The sequence below is a fragment of the Crinia signifera genome, chromosome 3 (assembly GCF_055691185.1).
Source record: "Crinia signifera chromosome 3, ASM5569118v1, whole genome shotgun sequence".
Lineage (NCBI taxonomy): Eukaryota > Metazoa > Chordata > Amphibia > Anura > Myobatrachidae > Crinia > Crinia signifera.
Window position 1 is genome coordinate 223,413,027 of NC_139219.1, and position 22,680 is coordinate 223,435,706.

Consider the following 22,680-nt stretch of genomic DNA (forward strand, 5'->3'; position numbering starts at 1 on the left):
TTCAGATTTCTTCAGGTCAGAAGTGCATTACAACGGGAAGAGGGGTGGATTGATCATAACCTTCGACATAATATAGTAGAATCACCTTGTAAAAAATTTATCAAACAATTGGGCGGTAAGAGATTGTCCAGGATATATGGTTTTCTGAACTCATACACTCAAGACGAAGACTTGCAGGTCCTTATGGACAAGTGGGCCGCAGATATCCCGCAGGTGACTGGGTCAGTTTGGGGGCAGGCTTTGGCAGCTCCAGCAGGGGCAACCACTTCAATTCGTATACAGCAAGTACAATTCAACATTCTTCATAGGAGCTACCTAACCCCGGTCAGGTTAAAAAAAATAGCTGGAACCCACTCGGATTGCTGCCCGAAATGTAGGGTGGAGGTAGGCTCTTTTTTGCACCTCTTATGGGATTGCCAGGTTATTAAGGAGTTTTGGGAAGCGGTGGTGGACAAGTTGGCATTGGTAGGTGTACCTCGAGGTCTCCTGACAATGCTCAGCTTGGTAATGGGGGTGTGGGAGCGAGATGAGCGGAACGGCGAATGGAAGGATCTTGTAATTAATGTGTCAGCAATAGCGAAAGTCATCATTGCTAGGCACTGGATGGCCTCTTCGGGCCCAAATATCATCAAATGGATGAACCTAGTTAATACCACGTGCGAGCATGAGAGATATGTATACGCCTCCAGAGGGGCTCAGGTCAAATATGGGAAGATTTGGGGTAGATGGAGACACTCAAGACTTTTTAAAATGACAGCCAGGAATGATGCGAGTGACTGAGGTCAGGAGAGAAGTGAAGGGACAGGTTTAGCACTTTAAATAGCACCATAAGTTTATACGGGTTAGCAAATAAATTTTGAGTTAGGGGATGGAGGGGCAGGTGAAGGTTATGAGGGTGGGATGTAAGGGTGGGAGAAGGGGGGGGTCACACACTGGTAGAATTATTGATATTGGGGGAGCACCTCAATATCACACAATAAACAAGGTACATCCCTATATAAATAGGGTCTTAGACAGTTAACACTGATAGGTTTGATATTCAACAATATCACATGGAGCCAATAATAAGTAACACTGACAATTAATTGACAAAGCACGGTAACAGTTTAGTAATAAGGAGGGGGGGGGAGGGGGAGGGGGAGGGATGCGGGTTCACAGCTTTGAAGAGGGGCATAAAAGGGACACACTAGTATAGCATTAAGGACTCAATTAAAATTAAACATGTCTAATAGGATTTTTCCGCACAACCACACAATGCACGTGTGTAATAACACGTTAGCCAGATTTGGGTATTTAGACCCTTTTCTTTTTTACTTTTTTTTTTTTTTTTCCTGTCTCCCTTTTCCTCTCTCGTTACTGTTGGTCATTTTGGAATAACCCAAGAGCAAAAGTAGTGTAGGAATTAGGAACTGGTGGGCGGTGGAAATTTTGAACGACTTGTATCAGACGAAGTATAAATAACAGTTGGTAAGGATGAATCCAGTTAGAGCGCAAACACAAAGTTCTTAGTAAGTAAGGCAAGAGAGGACATGATAGGTCAGGGGTATGTGTTGTGGGGGGGAGGGGGAGGGGCGGGGGGATAAATGCCATATTTGTAAAATAGTGTGTATTTATATCAATGTATATATACCGTTGTTGAATACTGGCGAATATTTTGTGACCTATATGGCTAATGTTTTATTGTTAAAAGGAAAAAAAATCCATAAATAAAGACTTAATTAAAAAAAAAAAAAGAAAAAAGGGGAAAGAAAAAAAAAATGAATACTGGACACACTGTATAGTTATAAATTTATAAATGGCAACATGCAAATATACAATTTAATAAAAAACATATGGACAAAGATACATGTATTGCACTAATAAAAAAGCAATAATTGTTAAAATATGCACGTTAATATACTGCTCCGTGAATCTATATATATATCTCCTGTGCAGCTGCACTTGTTGAAATTTAGCCAAGCTGATTTTAAGGCACCAATATGCAATAGTTCTCAGAGTGTTTTTAGAGTACTGAGTTTCAAAAGTATGGGGTGCTGTTACACCTGGCCCAAATTAGCATGGATACGGTCCACGCAGATGGATCACTGGGCCCGTCGGTGCAGAGTAAATACAGCGTATTGAAAGGTGTTATAGTGATATCTGACCCTTTTAGTTGGTTTCAGAGTCCCGCTTTTTTTGCAGGGGAGCCCGATGTATGAGGTGCTCAGCTCTGTCCAACGAGCGGTGCCTGGATGTCCTGCACCCAGGAAAGTGCTGTTAGTGCAGCCGTCAGATGTCACCATCGGCTGTGGTCGGAAGGTGATTAACCGACAGGGAGTCACAGCGGCTTTGAAGCGGTAGGCGGGTGGGTGTTGTGGATGGCTGTAGCCCGCGGGTAGACACTGCAGTTTGGGGTGGCAGGCGGGCGGGTGTTTGTTTGTGGCTATAGCCGGAGAATGAATAGCCGGCCGGGGGGGGGGGGGCACAGCTGCTTGGCGGCTGGAGCGTCTGCACGTTGAGTGGTGGTGCAGCTATCGATCAGCTGGTGGTGCAGCTATCGATCAGCTGTTGAGATTAGGTTGGGAGCAGTGATGTGCAGCAGAGGTACGTCAACACGTTTAGTTTCCGTGACAACCAGAAACTTTCTCAATTCCTACCATGACTCTAACTGTACAGAGTTTGTATATTCCTCCCGTGCTTGCATGGGTTTCCTCCGGGTACACCGGTTTCCTCCCACACCCTGCAATTATCCTGCAACATAGCTGTTTGGAGGCATATCTTCTGCACCTAGTCTAAAGGTGCCCATACACTAGTAAGATTTATCTTCAGATCTGGATGGTTGGAACAAAAACATGGTTATGGATTAGTGACAGTTTGTCAGTTTTCCAGCATTTCCAAGCAAATGGTCAACTGTCATTTGCTCTCATCCATAACCATGTTTTTGTTCCAACCAGACAGATCTGAAGACAAATCTGCATGTGTATGGCCGCCTTAAGGCAGGTGCAAGTGCACTGTTGATGATGGTGAATAATAGTAAACAAATCTGTAACTGAGAAATCTGAAGACCCAGTTAACATAAGAAACAGGACATACAGCTGCAATGGCAACATTGCAATTTGTCATTATGGACCACAAATATCATACAAAGCATCTCCTGAAACAACATTAGACCAAGTAATACACTGTGCTCCAATATGGCGTGACAACAGGCCTAATGATGCATCCCTTATATGGCCTGTGCTCGCATTTGTTTTCTTCCATAATGACTCTGGATGACTTTAGTAACTGTGTATGCTATTTAATTTGTTATTGAGTATGAGGATGACGTGGGCTTGAGGATCTGTAGATGAGGGCCATCTAATGATAAGACGTTCTCAGAATGACACAGAGGTATTTGTTTGTGGTTGGAGACAATTGTTGTGTGTTTTGTGCATGTATTTTTCTACAAGGTTTCGTCCCTTGTTCCCCTCCTAATGGAAAGTCTGGAGGTGGTAGTGAAAGCATATCTCTGTGATATTTTATACATCTCACCACAGCCATAATACACTTTGGCTTCCTGCTTTAAACTGTTTATGACACTTATTTAACTTTCAATTACTAAGCTTTAACAATAGACACAAGATATCACTACATATGAGAGTAAATAATTTCTCGTTTGTATGCTGTCTAAGGCTTATTTCAATAATATGTATGTGAACATTAATGTTGGCTAACACTACTATTGCACAAACCTTTACCCACTACGGTCAAAATACTTACAATTACCAATTTGTATTAATGCTAGTAAAGGCATGTAAAATATTGGAAGCTGCTAGTTCCAATTATTCCGTGACACCTAACGTTTGCACTTAGGAAAAAATGTGCACTTGCATTGGGAACGATTATGCTGTGGTCAGGGGCAGATTGGCCACATACTGTAGGTGTCAGAGGGAATATTCCTGGGGTCCATCGTAAATGTGAGGCCAGGTTATTTTCTTTCTTTTTTTGTTTTGGAACCCATGTTAAAATAGTATAGGGTGTTATCAGAGCTTAGCTGCTGGACACTAGGACCCAGCAGCTGCCCTTTTGTACATATGTGGCACCCCTATGTCATAGCCACCTGCTGGGTGTCTGTGACTGAGATGACTGTGGGAGGACACTAGTCCACCCAGGATGTCCCAGCAGGGGTGTATTGGGTAATAATACCCCTGTAGGACACCAGGTGTGCAGGCCCCTATACACTTTCATAGAGGAAGCTGTATTGTAAGCAGGGCACTGACAAACTCAAAGAAGCCCCCTACCTGTTGCAACCAGCCATCTTCCTCCTACCAGTAATAGAAAGCACTCTACCCCCTACCTGTCACAGCCAGCCCTCTGCCTCCTTCCTGTCGCAGCTAGTCCTCTGCCTCCTACCTGTCACTGCCTGCCCTCTGCCTGTTGGTCAACCACAAAGGTGACCCCAATTGACTTTACAGTGAGAGAGATTAGCCAGTTTTCATCATAGATGTCCATGTTAATCTCATAATATTGGCTTCTATGGTGAGAACCAGCCCACTCCCTTGTTAAGTTGATGACATCAAAGTCTATGGAGCTGATTACACCCAATCAGCCGCGGAGCTCCACTGGAGCTTAGCCTTGATTTGGTGAGGGGAGTCCCATGGACTGCCGTCAATATGATTTTGCTGAGTATCGGGGAGGAGCTGCATGTGTAAGCATGAAGCTCCTCAAATGTGATGTAACAGGTCTTGGCATTTTTTATAACCTTTGGATGCCTACTGGAGAAGAGGACGTGATCTTCACGGGAGGAAGCGACTCTTGGTAGATGAGTATATGTATATGTATGTATGTATGTATGTATGTATGTATGTATGTGTGCATACGTGTATACGTGTGTATGTATGTTAATAAATTTTATTTTTTCGGGTGTCAGTGTGTCTATTTTAGCAGTGATCATGCTTTGAAACTACAAGTTCCAGGGGGCCATTTTAATGCCCCGCATGCTGGGACTTGTTGTTCCACAGCAGAACCCAATGTTATTTTATTAAATCTTATTTTTACACCAGCACCCAAAACCCAGCCCTGGAAGGGGAAAGCTCAGGTGTGGCATCACCCTGCTGGTTGTTGGAGCCCAGTGCTGGTTCTAAAGCGCCCCCTATCTATATTTCTCAAACCAAGGGTTGGGTATATGGGGGGGATTTAGACTCAATAATTATAATTTCTTAGCCCTGCTTTCAGGGTAATAAGGTAAAGTACACTGAGAGGTATTAAAAAACAAATGCATGGACAAGAGTGTTCGCTTTTCTTCCTAGTTTGAGGGCGAGGTGCACCCCTGCACATGTACAGGAGTATGGCCATCACACCACACACGGGCGAGTGCTCATTGCCAGATTCCTCACCTGGTAAATGTAGCAGTCTGCAGGCCAGGCATGGGAAACCTTTGGCCATCCAGCTGTTGTTAAACTACACATCTCATCATACCCTGTTACAGTTTTGCGATTTGGCAATGCTAAAAACTGTTGCCGGGCATGCTGGTATGTGTAGTTCAACAACAGCTGGAAGGCCAAAGGTTCTCCATCCCTGCTGTAGGCTATAGACTACAATGGTATTAGATACAGTACCAAGGCTGAGTCCTATAATACAGTATATAGAACAGGATACTGTATATAAAATAAAGTTATTCGCATTCTGGAGCGTGGTGAATAGAAAACGATGGGATCTGATTTTGCAAAAAAGGGAATCGGTGCTGATAAATCCATTGTACATATATATTTATTTTGATTAATATATGACATAGAAAGTTAAAATAACTGGGCTATTTTGTATAATTTAGCTTGACATTAACTGTACAGCTCAGTATACAGTATATAGACCATTTTATGGTTTTCATAAACATTGTGTTACTATTTATTATACATTGTAGGACCTGAAACCACCAGTAAGTAATTGATCATTGGGGTTTCTTCTCAAATTGAGAAACTCAGCTGCTGCCCTCAAACACTTGCAGAGATCTCGACTTTCATATCATTATGAAACCAAGGCCAACACTAAGCACTTTCACCCAGACAACACAGCACATCTGCTCTTGGCAGGTCGACATTCATTGTTCTGATATGTGAATCATGCTAATGTACAACATTATAACAGCCTAGAAAGAGAACCGTAAGCTACAAGGTTCTGCCTGGCATGTTCTCTGATCAGCATCTGCTAATGGAAACTGAGTATAGTGAGTTAGCATTATCTAATAGATGCCCTTCTGTAGTTTCCCTCACAGCCAATCCTCCAAGAGGAAGTGAAACCACTGCTCATATGCGCTTGCTGCTGTATACGAGGAAGAGTCATTTCATGCTGTTGTTTTCAAATCTGTCTAATAAGGCAAATTTGTATGTAAAATAAAGCAGGAAGTGGGTATAGATGTGGCCATCGGGTTGTTTCGGTTTGACATTAACCTGCATGGTCATAGAGATTGTGGGTATACAGTATGTGTGATGATTTGTGGACTGGTGTTGTTATATAATGGAAAGCAAGATCAGCAGCCATGCCATAAGGCTTATGGAGAGCTTTGAGTTGGCAATAGCCAAGTTAACATCAGCTCTGCATGAAGGGTCATTATTGAACATATGGGCCATTTAAAGCATAAAATATGATTTTGTGAACTGCACACATGTACAGGAGCTATTTGTGTATCCCTTATGTGTGATGAGGCGGAACAGAAGAGGAAATGGGCTTTGTAACTTGAGGCGATTGCAGTGAAAACATCGGTACTTATGTAGTATCTGGGCGCCCGATTTAGAAATCGGGTCAGATCGGGCACATCGCATCGCATGCGACCAAATCGGATGCGATGGACCCGATTTTTCCATAGGATTCAATGTTAAAATGGACTGAGTCCATTTTAACATGGAATTCAATGGGAAAAGGGGTCCTTTTCATACCCCTACTATCCAAGTGGGCATGGAGTTGGATATAAACCTGTGGCGAGCGTAGCGAGCCACCGTGCCCGAAGCGTGGCGAGCGTAGCGAGCCCCGCGAGGGGACACAGAATACCGTCCCCTCGCGGGGCTCGCTTCGCTTGCCACACTTCGGGCTCGGTGGCTCGCTACGCTCGCCACTGGTTTATATCCGACTACATGCCCACTTGGATAGTAGGGGTATGAAAAGAACCCCTTTTCCCATTGAATTCCATGTTAAAATGGACTCAGTCCATTTTAACATTGAATCCTATGGAAAAATCGGGTCATCGCATCGCATGCGATATGGTCGTATGCGATGCGATATCGTATCGCATCGCATCTGATTGTATGCCTTAAGTTAAGGCATACAATCAAAAAATCGGGCGCCCAGATAATACATAAGTACCAAAACATCTATCCATCGAATGATTTTTCAACTGCTCGCAAATCTAAGACGCCTCTTTTGTGTCTTACATCTGCAAGTGCCTGTATGGGAAGCGGGCTAGCAGCTGACATCCACGGACATCAGCTGCCCAACCCCCGCACCCACGTCATTTGGGAATTACCATAAGAACACCCAGCATTTTCATGGGAACACCTATGAAATGCTGGGTGTTTCATTGGGCGAATCCCATGGCCCGAAAACCCATGCCACCCGGGGTATAATATATTCGTCGTGGCCGCTCGCACACAGCGGCTGCACATGCACATAACTGACTATGCGCATGTGCAGTCCCAAAACATCGCTCTCCAGCGCGAACATGCAGGGGAGCATGTCAACCAAAATAAGGCCCCTCATCTCTATGAGGTGAAGTACCACCAGTGACCACTAGACAGACCACTCCTTTGTGTGCTAAAAGATGTCATAACAGAAAATGAAAGCAATTTTGCATGGACACCGATCTGTTTTAAACTTGCTGGATATGGAGTGAGGGAGCGGTGAAGACAGAGATTGGAGGTAGGAGCAGATAGGGACTGGGGCGGGTGGAGAGTTTGTGGGCGAAAAAATGTCACAGCTCAAAGTAAAAACATAGCTCCCAAATTGGCGACAAACACAAGTCGGGACCCCTGCGTGTGCGCCCAGAATTCGTTTTTTTGCCACTGTGGGGGCATGGTCAGTGGTTCTGTGAGCTGCTGGCCATGCCCCCAGCCCCTCTGTCTCTGGGAATAGATGCTTGTAATAAATCTTTTGGTATACAATTGTACCATAAGATATATATGATGGGCTGGATTACGGGGCTAGGGGGGCTGGAAACATCATTCAAACTTTCTGCGATACATTATTATTATTATTATTATTATTATTTTATTTAGAAGGTGCCACAAGTGTTTCGCAGCGCCGTACAAAGGAACAATACAGGGAGACAAAGCTTGGCATAACATTGAATAAATAACAAAAATAGAGTACAAATAAAGAGCGCCACAGATCAAAGCACACTTACAGCTTAAATGTAAGTAGTGAGGACTCAATCAACATACAACTAGAGGCTTGAGGCCAATGATGGAGATGAGTATGCGGACGAAGGTGGTCACTGAGTGTTTGAGTATAGGAGAGCTGTGAGTGAAATGTGAAGAGAAGAGGGCTTTGACAACAGGAGGGAAGAGGGCCCTGCTTGGAGGATCTTACAATCTAGTAGGAAGGGGAGACAGACAGATTACAGATTAGGTGCAAGCAAGTGGGTGGTGGCTAGATAGCAGGATGTAAACAGGCAAGGGGTCGGAGAACCAGCTAGTTCATGCAGTGGAAGGGTACGCTTTGATGAATAGTTGAGTTTTCAGTGCCTGTTTGAAACTTCCAAGGTCGGGGAGAGTCTAATGGAGGGAGGGAGTGCGTTCCACAGAAGGGGTGCCACACGGGCAAAGTCCTGTACTCTAGCATGGGAAGCAGTGATCAGGGTGGAGGAGAGACGACAGTCATCGGCCGACCGTAGAGGGCGGGAGAGTGTATGAATGGAGATGAGGTTAGAGATATATGGAGCAATGGAATTAGAGATGGCCCTGTATGTGAGTGTGAGGTGTTTGAAGAGGATTCTGCACTCGCCACGCTTTGGGCTCGGTGGCTCGCTACGCTCGCCACACTATATAAAATCAATTACTCGCCACACTATATAAAATCAATTCCACGCCGACACGCTTTGGGTTGGCGTTCATAGTGGGGGTGGCGTTAACAATGGGGGTGCATTTAACATAGTAATCACCCATCAGGGTGCCTGTACAATTACAAAATTGGGTCTTGTGATGGAAGCGATGGCATAAGATGTAAATCGTGGGGACCGTGCTAGGAAACAAGTACCATTTCTTATTTTTTATCGTACAGGAACTTGGTTATATCTATTGTCTAAGCTTGTCACACTGATGCTGCACTGGCAGGCCATACACCACTGCGTTCACATAACATATAAGTACTATGAATCTGCAGCAGTGGCTTAACTCCCAGAGGCAATAGAGACGTCTGCCTCTGGGTTCTAAGTTCTAAAGCGGCATCTGCATATACATCAGCACCTGTGAAGTGCTTCCTAGGAGGATCCAAAAGTGACCGTTGCTCTTCCAACAAAGCTCTGCTGCGCACCCATTGTTGCTGCAGAGTTAACCCCTTCAGCGGCAATCCCGAGAATTTTCCGGGCTGTGCCTCGGTGCCCAGTCTGGCAAGCCTGGAAAATGCTTGGGATTGCCACTGTTCAGAGCCGGGCAGCGCTGCTGAGTTCAATCACTGAACTCAGGAGGCTTCAGCGTTGCCCGGCTCCCTCCCCTCTGCTGCCTCTCCTTCTCCCTCCTCCTCCCCCCTCCCCTCCGGCTTTTCTATAGAAGTCCCCTGTGCCGGCTTATGACAAGCCGGCTGCCGGGGACAGGGTGCCGGGGCGCAGGTCTGGGCAGCGACTGACAGTTCGGCAGCGCTGCCCAGACCCAGGGAGGCAGTGGTGTTTTTTTTTTAAGAGAGCGCTCCCCATAAAAAACTCACGAAGTGGGGAGCACTCCAAAAAAAAAAACACTACTGAAGGGGTTAATCATCTCTATCCCAGAAGCCCTAATAACACCTGCAATAGGCTCCCACATGCTGGTCTAGGAGATATGAATTTCAGGTGAAAGCTGAATCTGCATGCTGCAGACGGCTGAATCTTGTGAGTCTGACCCTGACCCACCGGTCATTGTCACACAGAGTATCTGTAGCCCTGCCAATTCACTGCACTGTGGACTCCAATCCCTGTAGACTGACTGAGTGCACTATAAAATTTTGCAATGTTATGTCATGTGCGTTTTATATACGCACACACATGCAGATACACATTTTCACATAACATATTTGTTTACACTTTTTCTAAGAAGTGCACCGCCGTTGGACGGCTGGGATGAACTTATACCTCTACTCTGCAGTGAGTGATGATTTAAAATAAAAATGAAGTAAATAAATAATACTATTAAATAGAGATGTGCGGCGGCCACTTTTTCGGGTTTTGGTTTTGGTTTTGGATCTGGACCTCCCTTCGTGTTTTGGATCTGGATTGGTTTTGGCAAAACCACCCTTGTGGGTTTTGGTTTTGGATCTGGATTTTTATGAAAAAATGCTAAAAATGGCTAAAATAACAGAATTTGGGCCTGTTTTTGCCCCTAAAGTATTATTAACCTCAATAACATTAGTTTCCACTAATTTCTAGTCAATTTTGATCACTTCACAGCTTACAAAATTGTTTTCATTTACTGTAGTTGGGCCAAAAGGGTATACCGAGGTAGCTGGATGACTAAGCTAAGCGACAGCAGTCGGCATCACATACATGTGGACCTTACACTTCCAACCTGGCAGAGCGGCACTGCAGGGGCAGACAGGGTGGCAGTTTAATAAACTATCCCAAAAAAGAGAACTGCTCCAAACAGCAAATACAAAGAGGTATCGGCCTTGTCATGACTGGTGGTAGCAGCTTCAGCACTCCCACTATTTCCTCCTCCATCATCCTCCAAAAATGTGTTTTTATTTTATTTATTACTTTTATTTCTTTTTCTTACTTTACACTGGACACAGCCTGTCACACTGGACACAGCCCCTTGGACACTGGACACTGCCCCTGGACACAGCCCCTGGACACTGGACACAGCCTGTCACCCTGGACACAGCCCCTGGACAATGGACACAGCCTCTGGACACAGCTCCTAAACACTGGACACAGCCGTCACACTGGACACAGCCCCTGGACAATGGACACAGCTGTCACACTGGACACAGCCTCTGGACACCGCCCCTGGACACAGCTCCTGTACACTGGACAATGGATATATGTCACGCTGGACACTGGATATATGCCGTCACACAATGGTTAGATGTCACACTGGCCACTGGATATATGTCGTCACACTGGACACAGTATATATGTCATCACACTGGACACTGGATATATGTCGTCACAGTGGACACAGGATATATGTCGTCACACTGGACACAGGATATATGTCGTCACACTGGACACTGGATATATGTCGTCACACTGGACACAGGATATATGTCGTCACACTGGACACAGGATATATGTCGTCACACTGGACACAGGATATATGTCGTCACACTGGACACAGGATATGTCGTCAGTCGTCACACAGGACAGGACACAGGATATATGTCGCGAGTGACTCGTGACACTGGACAATGGATAAGATATAGGCCGTCACACTGGACACAGCCCCTTGTATTACTGCAGCCCCTGTACTCAGTGTACTACTCAGTATCACTGCAGCCCCTGCGTGTGAGCACTGCAGCACTGAGTTAGTTAGTTAAATCACAAAAAAAACACAGGGTTCAGGGCTAAATAAATCACAACACAGGGCTTAGGGCTAAATAAATCACAACAGGGCACGGGCCACAGGACAGCCCCTGGACAGTGGACACTGCAGCCCCTGCGTGTGAGCACTGCAGCACCTAGTTAGTTAAATCACACTACAGGGCTCAGGCCTATAAACAGTCACTGACTCTCAAGTCTACAACACAGGGCAGTGAGGGCAGGTCACGGAGCACAGCACAGCACGGAGCACATGGCACGGAGCACAGCACAGGGCAGTGAGGGCAGGTCACGGAGCACAGCACGGAGCACATGGCACGGAGCACAGCACAGGGCAGTGAGGGCACAGGTCAGGTCACGGAGCACATGGCACAGATCACAGCACGGAGCACACGGAGCTTCCCAACCACCCTCTTCCCTCTCCAAGATTGGAGTGAAGATGGCGGGGCGCGCGTGCGTCTTTTATAAGATCCCGCTCCCGCGAGAATCCGACAGCGCGATGATGACGTTCGGCCTCGTTATTGGTCCGGAATTCAGGCGGCAACTCCCGAGCCGGCTCGGATCTGGCCCGGATCCCAGATATTCGGATCTGTCGGATCTCGGGAATCCGGACCCGCTCATCTCTACTATTAAACTGTAATTGTTTTCATACAACTTGCATGTGTGTTTATCTATTTCAGTGGTTCCCAACCCTGGTCCTCAAGTACCCCCAACAGTGCACATTTTCCAGGTCACCCGGCAGGTGCACAGATTATTCAGGCACATTTTAAAAGATCCACAGGTGGAGCTAATTATATCACTTGTGATTCTGTGTGGAGACCTGGAAAACATGCACTGTTGGGGGTACTTGAGGACCAGGGTTGGGAACCACTGATCTATATGGATCATGATGATCAGTTGAGAGATTCGCAGGCACAGCAACCAAATGCTAGCATCTGACACTGAAGATGAGGATTTTGATGGTGTTTGTGTAAGTTAGCCACTAGTGGCTGTAGTTCTTGTCCATGATAAAAAGTAGAGATGTGCGGCGGCCACTTTTTCGTGTTTTGGTTTTGGATCTGGATCTCCCTTTGTGTTTTAGATCTGGATTGGTTTTGGCAAAACCATCCTTGCGGGTTTTGGTTTTGGATCTGGATTTTTATAAAAAAAATGCAAAAAATGGCTAAAATAACAGAATTTGGGCCTGCTTTTGCCCCTAAAGTATTATTGACCTCAATAACATTAGTTTCCATTCATTTCTAGTCAATTTTGATCACTTCACAGCTCACAAAATTGTTTTAATTTACTGTAGTTGGGCCAAAAGGTTATACCGAGGTAGCTGGATGACTAAGCTAAGCGACAGCAGTGGGCATCACATACATGTGGACCTTACACTTCCAACCTGGCACATCTTGGAAGCAGAGCGGCACTGCAGGGGCAGACAGGGTGGCAAACCCCCAAAAAAGAGAAATGCAAAGAGGTGCAAGATGAAATTGTGCTTGGGCTCTCCCACCCACCCTAATGTTGTATACAGGATGTGCACAGTTTAACAAACCAATCATTGTCATGACTGGTGGTAGCAGCTTCAGCACTTCTATCAGGTTGCTGATCTCCCACTATTTCCTCCTCCATCATCCTCCAAAAATGTGTTTTTATTTTATTTATTACTTTTATTTATTTCTCTTACTTTACATTGGACACAGCCTGTCACACTGGACACAGCCCCTGGACACTGGACACTGCCCCTGGACACAGCCCGTCACCCTGGACACAGCCCCTGGACAATGGACACAGGCTCTGGACACAGCTCTGTACACTGGACACAGCTGTCACACTGGACACTGCCCCTGGACACAGGCCATCACACTGGACACTGGATACAGGCCGTCACCCTGGACACAGCCCCTGGACAATGGACACAGCCTCTGGACACAGCTCCTGTACACTGGACACAGCCGTCGCACTGGACACTGGATACAGCCAGTCACCCTGGACACAGCCCCTGGACAATGGACACAGCCCCTGGGCACAGCTCCTGTACACTGGACACAGCTGTCACACTGGACACTGCCCCTGGACACAGGCCGTCACACTGGACACTGGATACAGCCCATTACCCTGGACACAGCCCCTGGACAATGGACACAGCCTTCGACACAGCTCCTGTACACTGAACTCAGCCATCACACTGGGCACTGCCCCTGGACACAGGCCGTCACTCTGGACACAGCTCCTGGACAATGGACACAGCCCCTGTCACACTGGACATAGCCCCTGTCACACTGGCCAATGCACCCTGTACACAGCCCCTGTACACTGGACACAGCCCCTGTGCACATCCCCTGTACACTGGACACAGCCCCTGTACACTGTACACAGCCCCTGTACACTGGACACATCCCCTGTACACAGCCCCTGTACACTGGACACAGCCCCTGTACACTAGACATAACCCCTGTGCACAGCCCCTGTACACTGGACACAGCCCCTGTGCACAGCCCCTGTACATTGGACACAGCCCCTGTACACGGATTCGGTATGAAATCCCGACGGTCAAAATCCCGACGGTCATAATACCGACAGCAATTGACAGAAAGTCAAAATCCCGACATGGTCAAAATCCCGACATTTAAAATCCCGACATGGTCAAAATACCGACAAGGTCAAAATACCGACATTTAAAATCCCGACAAGTTCAAAATACCGACATATAGAATGTAGACAGGTGAAAAAGTCAACATGACTTTCGGGCGACAGCTCGCGAGGTCGATATGGGCTTTTCACAGTTTTTTTACCTGAATGTCGACACAGTCAACATGGACACAGTTGGAAGTCAACCGCAGCCCCTCGCATAGCTCGCTGCGCTCGCAATGCTTCGGGCACGGTGCCTCGCTACGCTCGGCACACTATTTTATTCTCCCACCACGCCCTAGTGGATGGTAGGGCATGAAATACCGCCTGTCGGCACATGTCGGGTCAAGAAACAGTGAAAAACCCATGTCGACCTCGCGACCTGTCGCCCGAAAGTCATGTTGACTTTTTCACCTGTCTACATTCTATATGTCGGTATTTTGAACTTGTCGGGATTTTAAATGTCGGTATTTTGACCTTGTCGGTATTTTGACCATGTCGGGATTTTAAATGTCGGGATTTTGACCATGTCGGGATTTTGACTGTCTGTCAATTGCTGTCGGTATTTTGACCGTCGGGATTTTGACCGTCGGGATTTTGACTGCATCCCCTGTACACTGGACACAGCCCATGTACACTGGACACAGCCCCTGTACACAGCCCCTGTAGACTGGACACAACCCCTGTACACTGGACACAGCCCCTGTCACACTGAACACAGCCCCTGCAGCCCCTCTACACTGGACCTGTGTACAGTCAGCAGCCCCTGCATGCAGACCCTAATCGAGTGAGCACTGCAGCACCAAACAAAAGCGCACAGCACAGAGGACAGAGCACAGATCCCAACCACCCTCTTCCCTCTCCTATAATGGAGTGAAGATTGCGGGGCGCATGTGTGTCTTATATAGAATCCAGATCCCGCGAGAATCCGACGATGATGACGTTTTGCCTCGTTTTCGGTCCGGAATTCAGGCGGGAACTCCCGAGTCGGCTCGGATCCCGCCTCGGATTGCGATGTTCGGGTGGGTTCGGATTTCAACGATCCGGACCCGCTCATCTCTAATAAAAAGTAAGTGATCCCTGTCATAAGACAAAGGAAGCCAACTCTTGGTTGTGGGATTATGTTTATCCAAATCCTGAGAAAGTTTGTGAAGGCATCATCTTTTTTTTGGTGCAGTGTTTAACAAAACTTCAATTAATTGACTTCAGATAATTTGCCAGCAGTAACTAAAGTGATTCATATTCCTCGACTTCGACCCAGCCATTTTTAGCTCAAAGGGTTAATATTCAATATAAAAATTGGTGGGAGGACAATTCTTGCTCCTCTTTTCTTTTCAGAATTGGTTATATTTTGGTGGGGAATTGGGAACGGTCTTTGTATTACTAATTTGCACCATACATTTTTACAGATATACGTGCCGTATGTTTGTGCCAGTGCTTTGTTGCTTAGTTTAGCCAGCCAGAAGAAAATTGTGAGCTGATCAAAATTGAGTGGAAATGGAACAGAAAAAGAGGCCCAAGTTATGTGATTTTTAGCTGTTTTATCAATGTTTGAAAAAGAAAATACAGACCCAAAACAAAAACAAGTTTTTCTTGTGGATGCGACGCAGTCGCTGGTTATTGGCGACTAGGTCACTGGCGCTATTAGCGGTGTTAGTTTCGGCAAGTTGAGTTTTTCTTTAATTCTCAGTAAGGCTTCCTTAGCTAGATTACTTTTTGACTGTACCCTTAGGGGGTCCCCACTTCTTTGTCCTCTCATAACACCTGGCTGCACCGGAGCTAGGGCGGGCTTAACTCGCCCTTTCAAACGTGCGGGAACAGGTGAAGCCTAGTATCTGCAGGAACTGGTCACCATACTTTGGGGGTCAACAGAGTCAGCGTAGGGTCCCGCCGTGGCTGTCCTAAACAGCAGTCCCGGCTGCGGGTTCACACCCGAAACCTAACACTGGCCACCAATGATTTTACTATCCACCATCAGCCTGGCACCCACCATCCAGGGGTGCCAGGGACAGCCTCGGGCTTCAGCCTGGGCCAGTGGTGCCCTGGAGGGGGGGCCCTTTATTTGGGGTTCCCCCCTGCGGAACCTTATATAAAAAGTGTCCCCCGGCTGTGGCATTACCCTGATGGCTGTTTGAGCCCGATGCTGGTTTCCAAAATACAGGGGACCCCCTACTCCTTTTGTCCCCCATATTTTGGAAACCAGGACTGGTCCAAGAGCCTGGTGCTGGTTTCCAAAATACAGTGGACCCCTACTCCTTTTGTCCCCCAAATTTTGGAAACCAGGACTGGTCCAAGAGCCAGGTGCTCGTTTTCCAGCACCTGGTGCTGACATAGACTCACAATTAGTGTAGCGAGGCCAAATTTGCATGTAAACTTCGGACATGGTGCCTTGCTCCTCTACTGCTGTGCTCTGCACATTTTACCATTTCCTATTGGAGTCCATGGAGATGTTAATGTCATGTCAACCTTTTTCATGTGTCAACCTGTTTCATGTTGACCTATTGATTCTGTCAACATTTTGTCATTTCAACCTTTTGCATGTTGACCTTTTGGTGTTGACACATTGACTGTTGAGCTATGCACTGTAGACAGATCAGTTGGATACTGTAACAGGGAGTAGCAGCTTTGCCTGTAAAATCCAGCTGTGCATCATTAAAAAAGAAAAGTTGAACCTGCAACTTTGGCTGCGGTGGCTGTATATTGGGGGATCCACTTTAAATATCACACTAGAAGCTACTTGCAGCAAAAATATGGTATTGTATATGTTCTGATTGCACATTTTCACAATTTGTAATATAATTATATAATTATTACAAAAATATTTATTTTTATTATTGTTCTTCCTCTATGTTCTCTGTATCAATGTATCACTTCTAGGGTGACATTTAATAGGATGAGAGATTCAGAAAGTGAGTGTTTCAGTAAAAATTTTCCAGTTTTTTTAAAGCGGCAATCATTTACACTGCAATACCAGTTTGATTTTGAAGTGTAAATGGTTGGCGCTTTAAAAAACCCCTGGAGATTTCTTACCAAATCTCTCACTTTTTGAATCTTTCATCCTATTAAATTTCACCCCTAGCATTCTACAATGTATTCCATTCCATCCGTTTTCATAATATAACCCCCCATAACCCACTGTGATCTTAACAAACTATTCATATATGACCATGGAAACAGTATCTGAAGGTTACCTTTGCTTTAAAGCCAGGAAAAGATGAATTTCACCAGTCAATTACTGTAAATCAGATACCAATGTTTTCATATGTAAAACAATGTATCTGAATTATATACTTATTCTTAAGAACTAATTTTTATGTGTTGCAAAAAACATGACAGTGTTCGGGAAATGCAAATTACAATTCTCATCAATGTATGGATTGCCAGCCACAAAACTGTATCATCAAAGGCTTTAAATCAAATGCTTCCTTTGAGGTATGATGCTTTGCTGCCTGCACAAGTGACTGTTCAGAGCTTACTACAGCATGTGAGGTTTTGTTCTGGCACAGACAACTTCGAGCAATATTCTAAGAGCTTCTTGGCTCAGTGAGTGATAGATCCAGGAAGTCACACAAGCCTATGACAAGGACAATCTGTTCTCGGAGGAAGACATCTTTTATTCAGTGGCATTTGGGAAAAATAATGGATCCATATGGGTGCAGCTTGTCTCATCCTTTCTCTTTTTCTTTTTTGTCCTCTGTGCTAGATCATCCATGAATATTTACGAGTGTCTTATGTAGGCTCTTTTTTTTTTATCCTTACGCATTTACACCTCATTGGATACTGCCCAATATTAAAATCTGTTCAATATATGAGCTTTAAAAATGTTTGTTGAATGTTGAAAAGCTCTTGAATATAAACAAAAGGTAATACTGTATGTAGGCAAGCAGCCGATTCTTTTTCTGACCGGCTCCCGTATGTTAAATAATAAATGTACTTCTTATTTAATATCCAGATATATTACAGGTACTAGAATATTTACATCCAGGAAAAAGTTAGCAACTGTTGTGCCAACCACAAAGTTAAAACAACTCCCTCTATTATAGTCTAATTGGTTCTTGTTTAGTTTCACGGCGGCAGCATGGCCGCCCGCTACTTCCGGGTTCGCCGCTCGGAAAACTATCTAAAATAAAGTCCATGCCAATGTGAATTGGTTCATACCCACACTATCCACGTTGGCATGGAGTTGATTTCAGATAGCGTGGCGAGCATAGCATGAAATATTGCCCATAGTGTAGTAATGAGTGTCTAGGTCGACAGTCAAAAGGTCGACCCTATTGGTGAACAGTCAACAGGCAACACATGAAAAATGTCGATATAGTCAATAGGACTACAAAAGCAAAATGTTGACATGAAAAAGTTTGATAAGGGAAAAGGCTGCCATGAGTGTTTTTGGTGTTTATGTTGGTATATACGTATACCGTGTCCCCTTGCACCCTATTATATTCTCTCTCTATGGGGGTTATACTGGTTGATTTGCAAGGCTGCAATTTCACAGCTTTGCGAGTCCACCAAACCCCGTCTTGCAAATGGTGGCCTGACCGCCACCCATTCGCAGCGTGTGTTTGCACGCACTGGCTGCGAATGGATGTTTTACATAAAAATCCATTCGTAGCCTATGGGGGAACACCCACATCATTCGATGGTCTCCGACCATCGAATGATGTGGAAGGAACATCCACATCTAAGGTTGCTCAGAGCAACCTTAGATGTGCGTGTGCACTCTGAAGGAAGTGGGCGGGCAGCTGACATCTGCATCTTTAGCTTATTAGCATGAGAATTCCCAGCATTCTCATGGGAATGCCCATGAAACACTGGGTGTTCCCACATGCAATTGGGACAGCCCACCACCCCACATCAATCTCTGGCCCCCACCCACAAACTTGGGTGCGTTCGCCCGGCAAATAGCCTCCCATCAGAGGTGGTAGAGGCAAATACAGTAGTACAATTTAAACATGCTTGGGATAGGCATATTGATATCCTTACAAAAAAATAAGGATCAAATATAGTTTGAGGTAACATGTTTAAAAAAGGGTTAGACTAGATTGGCCAAGTTGTTCTTATCTGCCATCAAATTCTATGTTTATATGTTTCTAAACAATCTGTTCGCCATGGACACACACCCGGCATATGCACATGCCCAGATATTACCCTGCACGTGCGCATACGCCCACCATCGATGCCCTTGCAAAGATTCTGGTCATGAAGCCATAAGCCCATATTTTGGGCGTGCGCAGCCACCCCCGTTCATTCATTGAAAAATTTGGAGGTATGCATACCGCCCTACTTTTGTAACTCTCCAAACTCCCCAAATGGGTGTGGACTTAAGGAGCAGGTGGGCATGACCTAGTGCCGCAAACCCTGTTTTTATTATTTTACTTGGTACCTGGTAGCAAAATGTATGCCTGCTGTTTAGGATACCTGGTAGCAGAGTGCATTACATATGGTAAATGATACCTGGTAGCAAAATGTACGACTTTATAGGATACCTGGTAGCAGAGTGCATTACAGATGGTATTACAGATGGTATAGGCTACCTGGTAGCAAAATGTATAACAGCTGGTATAGGATACCTGAAGGCAAAGTGTATGACTGCATTAAAGGATACCTGGTAGCAAAGAGCATTACAGATTGCATAGGATACCTGGTAGCAAAGTGTATGACTGCGTTATAGGATACCTGGTAGCAAAGAGCATTACAGATGGCATAGGATACCTGGAAGCAAAGTGTATGACTGTGGACTAGGATACCTACCTTGTAGGAGAGTACATTACAGATGGCAAAGGTTCACAGGTAGCAAAGTGTATGACTGCGTTATAGGATACCTGGTAGCAGAGTGCATTACAGAGGGTATTGGATACCTGGTAGCAAAGTGTAGGACTGCGGTATAGGATACCTGGTAGCAGAGCGCATTATAGATGGTATAGGATACCTGGTAGCAAAGTCTATGACTGAGGTATAGCATACCTGGTAGCAGAGTGCAAAAAAGTTGGTATAGGATACCTGCCAGTGGTAGCAAAGTGTATGACTGTGGTATAGGATACCTGGCAGCAAAGTGTATGACAGCTGGTATAGGATACCTGGCATTGGATTTCTACGTACAGTAAGCCACATAATAGCACTAAGGGGGATATTCAATCTCCTGCAGGGATTCCCGATGGGGGGAGATGACTGCGGGGTCCTATTTAATGATGTCTTCCTCTACAGAATTGAACAGGGGATCTCAGCAGAACTAGCCCCACTTCACAAGCAGTCGGGCTCATTCTGCTGAAAACGTTCGGGAATTGACAAGCTCGCCGATTCCCGGACAATTCTCGTGGCCACACCCCCTTCTCGACCTGCAGCAGGCGGGACATTGAAATCCCGTCTACAAAATCTCGATCAAGCAGACCAAGAATGGGACAGGGTCACGGCTGTCGGGCCAGCCAGACATTGTGACCCAACATTGAATATCCCCCTAAGACTGGCCAATATAAAGCAGCAATATATATAATATATATACATGAAATACAAGGGTGACGAAAGGTGATTTACAGTATTGTGGTGGAAGAAAGGGAAGAGGAGAACACATATAGTAGTAAAGCTACATGGGCATCATCACTACTCTGGTACTTGGGCTATAAATGCCAGTCAGATTCCTAGAGACAGGTTTCAGTGACAACATGTTGCACTGAGTAAAAGAGGAATACTGTAAATGATCTGTGCTGTAAACCTTGTCACAGGAAACACTCCATAGTACATATGACAAGTGGATATAAAAGGTTGGGTTGCAAGAAACACATACAAAGCTTTTTTTTTACATACTGGCTGTTGAGTCAGAAATAGCATTGCAAGGTGGAGTGAACTCTAATATGCAATCTGTTTTAATTTAATACATGCCATTGAAGGTGTAACATGTTTTATAAATCTATAAGTGAGATCAGAAAACTGGATGGTAGCAGTAATAAATGTATAATCTTGCATTAGTGGATAATGTCAAATTAAAAATATAAAAACTTAAAGTAATAGTTATTTTAAAGCAATAGATCAAGGGAATGGTTGGCAGAAGACTGGAATTTGCTATTTATCCCTTAACGACCTATTGTCTGTTTACCTTTATTGGTAATAATAACTATTATTTCATGGAAGTGAATATTCAAAAACAGCAAGATTGTGGTAGAGTACTTTGTCACAATGCATATTGCATATGAAGCTCCATAACTTTAGGACAGGATACTGATGGAAGTCCATTGAGGTCAAGAACCTTATTCTGCAGGTATTTCAGTCACTGGGACATCTTCAATTCTGCTTAATTACCCCATATATATCAACCAATCCCCAAAGACCTTTTCTACACATATTTCTGAAAGTGCAGGTTTTCAAATGTGGAGATGTTTCTCATACCAACAATCAGATTTATCTTATCATTTTGGTAATACCGTTTAGAAGATAATAGCCAGAATATGGTTGCTATGGGCAACATCACTATATTTATACCCCAGTGCTAATTGCCAGCACTGGAGATATTCAGTTAACATGGAATACCCCACCCAGGAATTCTCCCACCCCAAACTTAACCTTGGAGCTCATGAAGCGTCAAGGTAAAGTATGATAAAAATGAGCATATCTTCTATTGCTAGAATCTACTTAAAAGTTGTGTTTTAAATACTAGTGGGCATAGGCGTGCGCACGGGGGGTGCCGGGTGTGCACAGGCACCTCCTAATGACCCCCCTCACACTTGCACGCTGCTAAATTCACCTCCAGCCTGCAGCAGATAAAAGCCGTCACACGGCGTCATCGCGGAAGGGTGCAGGGTGCTGCAGCGCTGGATCCATCGCTGCCCTTTCAGTTTCAGCCCCCACCTCTATCGTGACATCCCCGCGCCCGCCCGCCCGCTCGCTCGGCTCCAGAGTAGTGCTCCTGACCTCACTGCTGTGACTTTCTGATCTGATTCCTGAGTCCTCAGTCACTGTCTGTCTCTCTGTCTGCGTGAGCACCAGGGATGTCTGTCACTGGTGGTCGGTGGGCAGGCAGCATGTTAGGGAAGAGAGGGCCAGGGGGGTCTCCCAGCCCATATGTATTTTATATATATATATATATATATATATATATATATATATATATATATATATATATACACACATATATATGTATATATATATATATATATATATATATACACATTATGTATATATATATATATATATATATATATATATTCTATCATCTATCACAAACTTATATATGTATATCTATATATCATAGATAAGTGGGCAGTGATATACATGCCCAGTAGGTGGCGTTAGACACGCCCCTCAAATTGTGCACCCTCTAAAAAGATGGGCTGCGCACGCCTATGCTAGTGGGAAACATTTTTCAGAGCCAAGCATTGAAAAGGTTCCCAGAGTGCACCAATAGATGC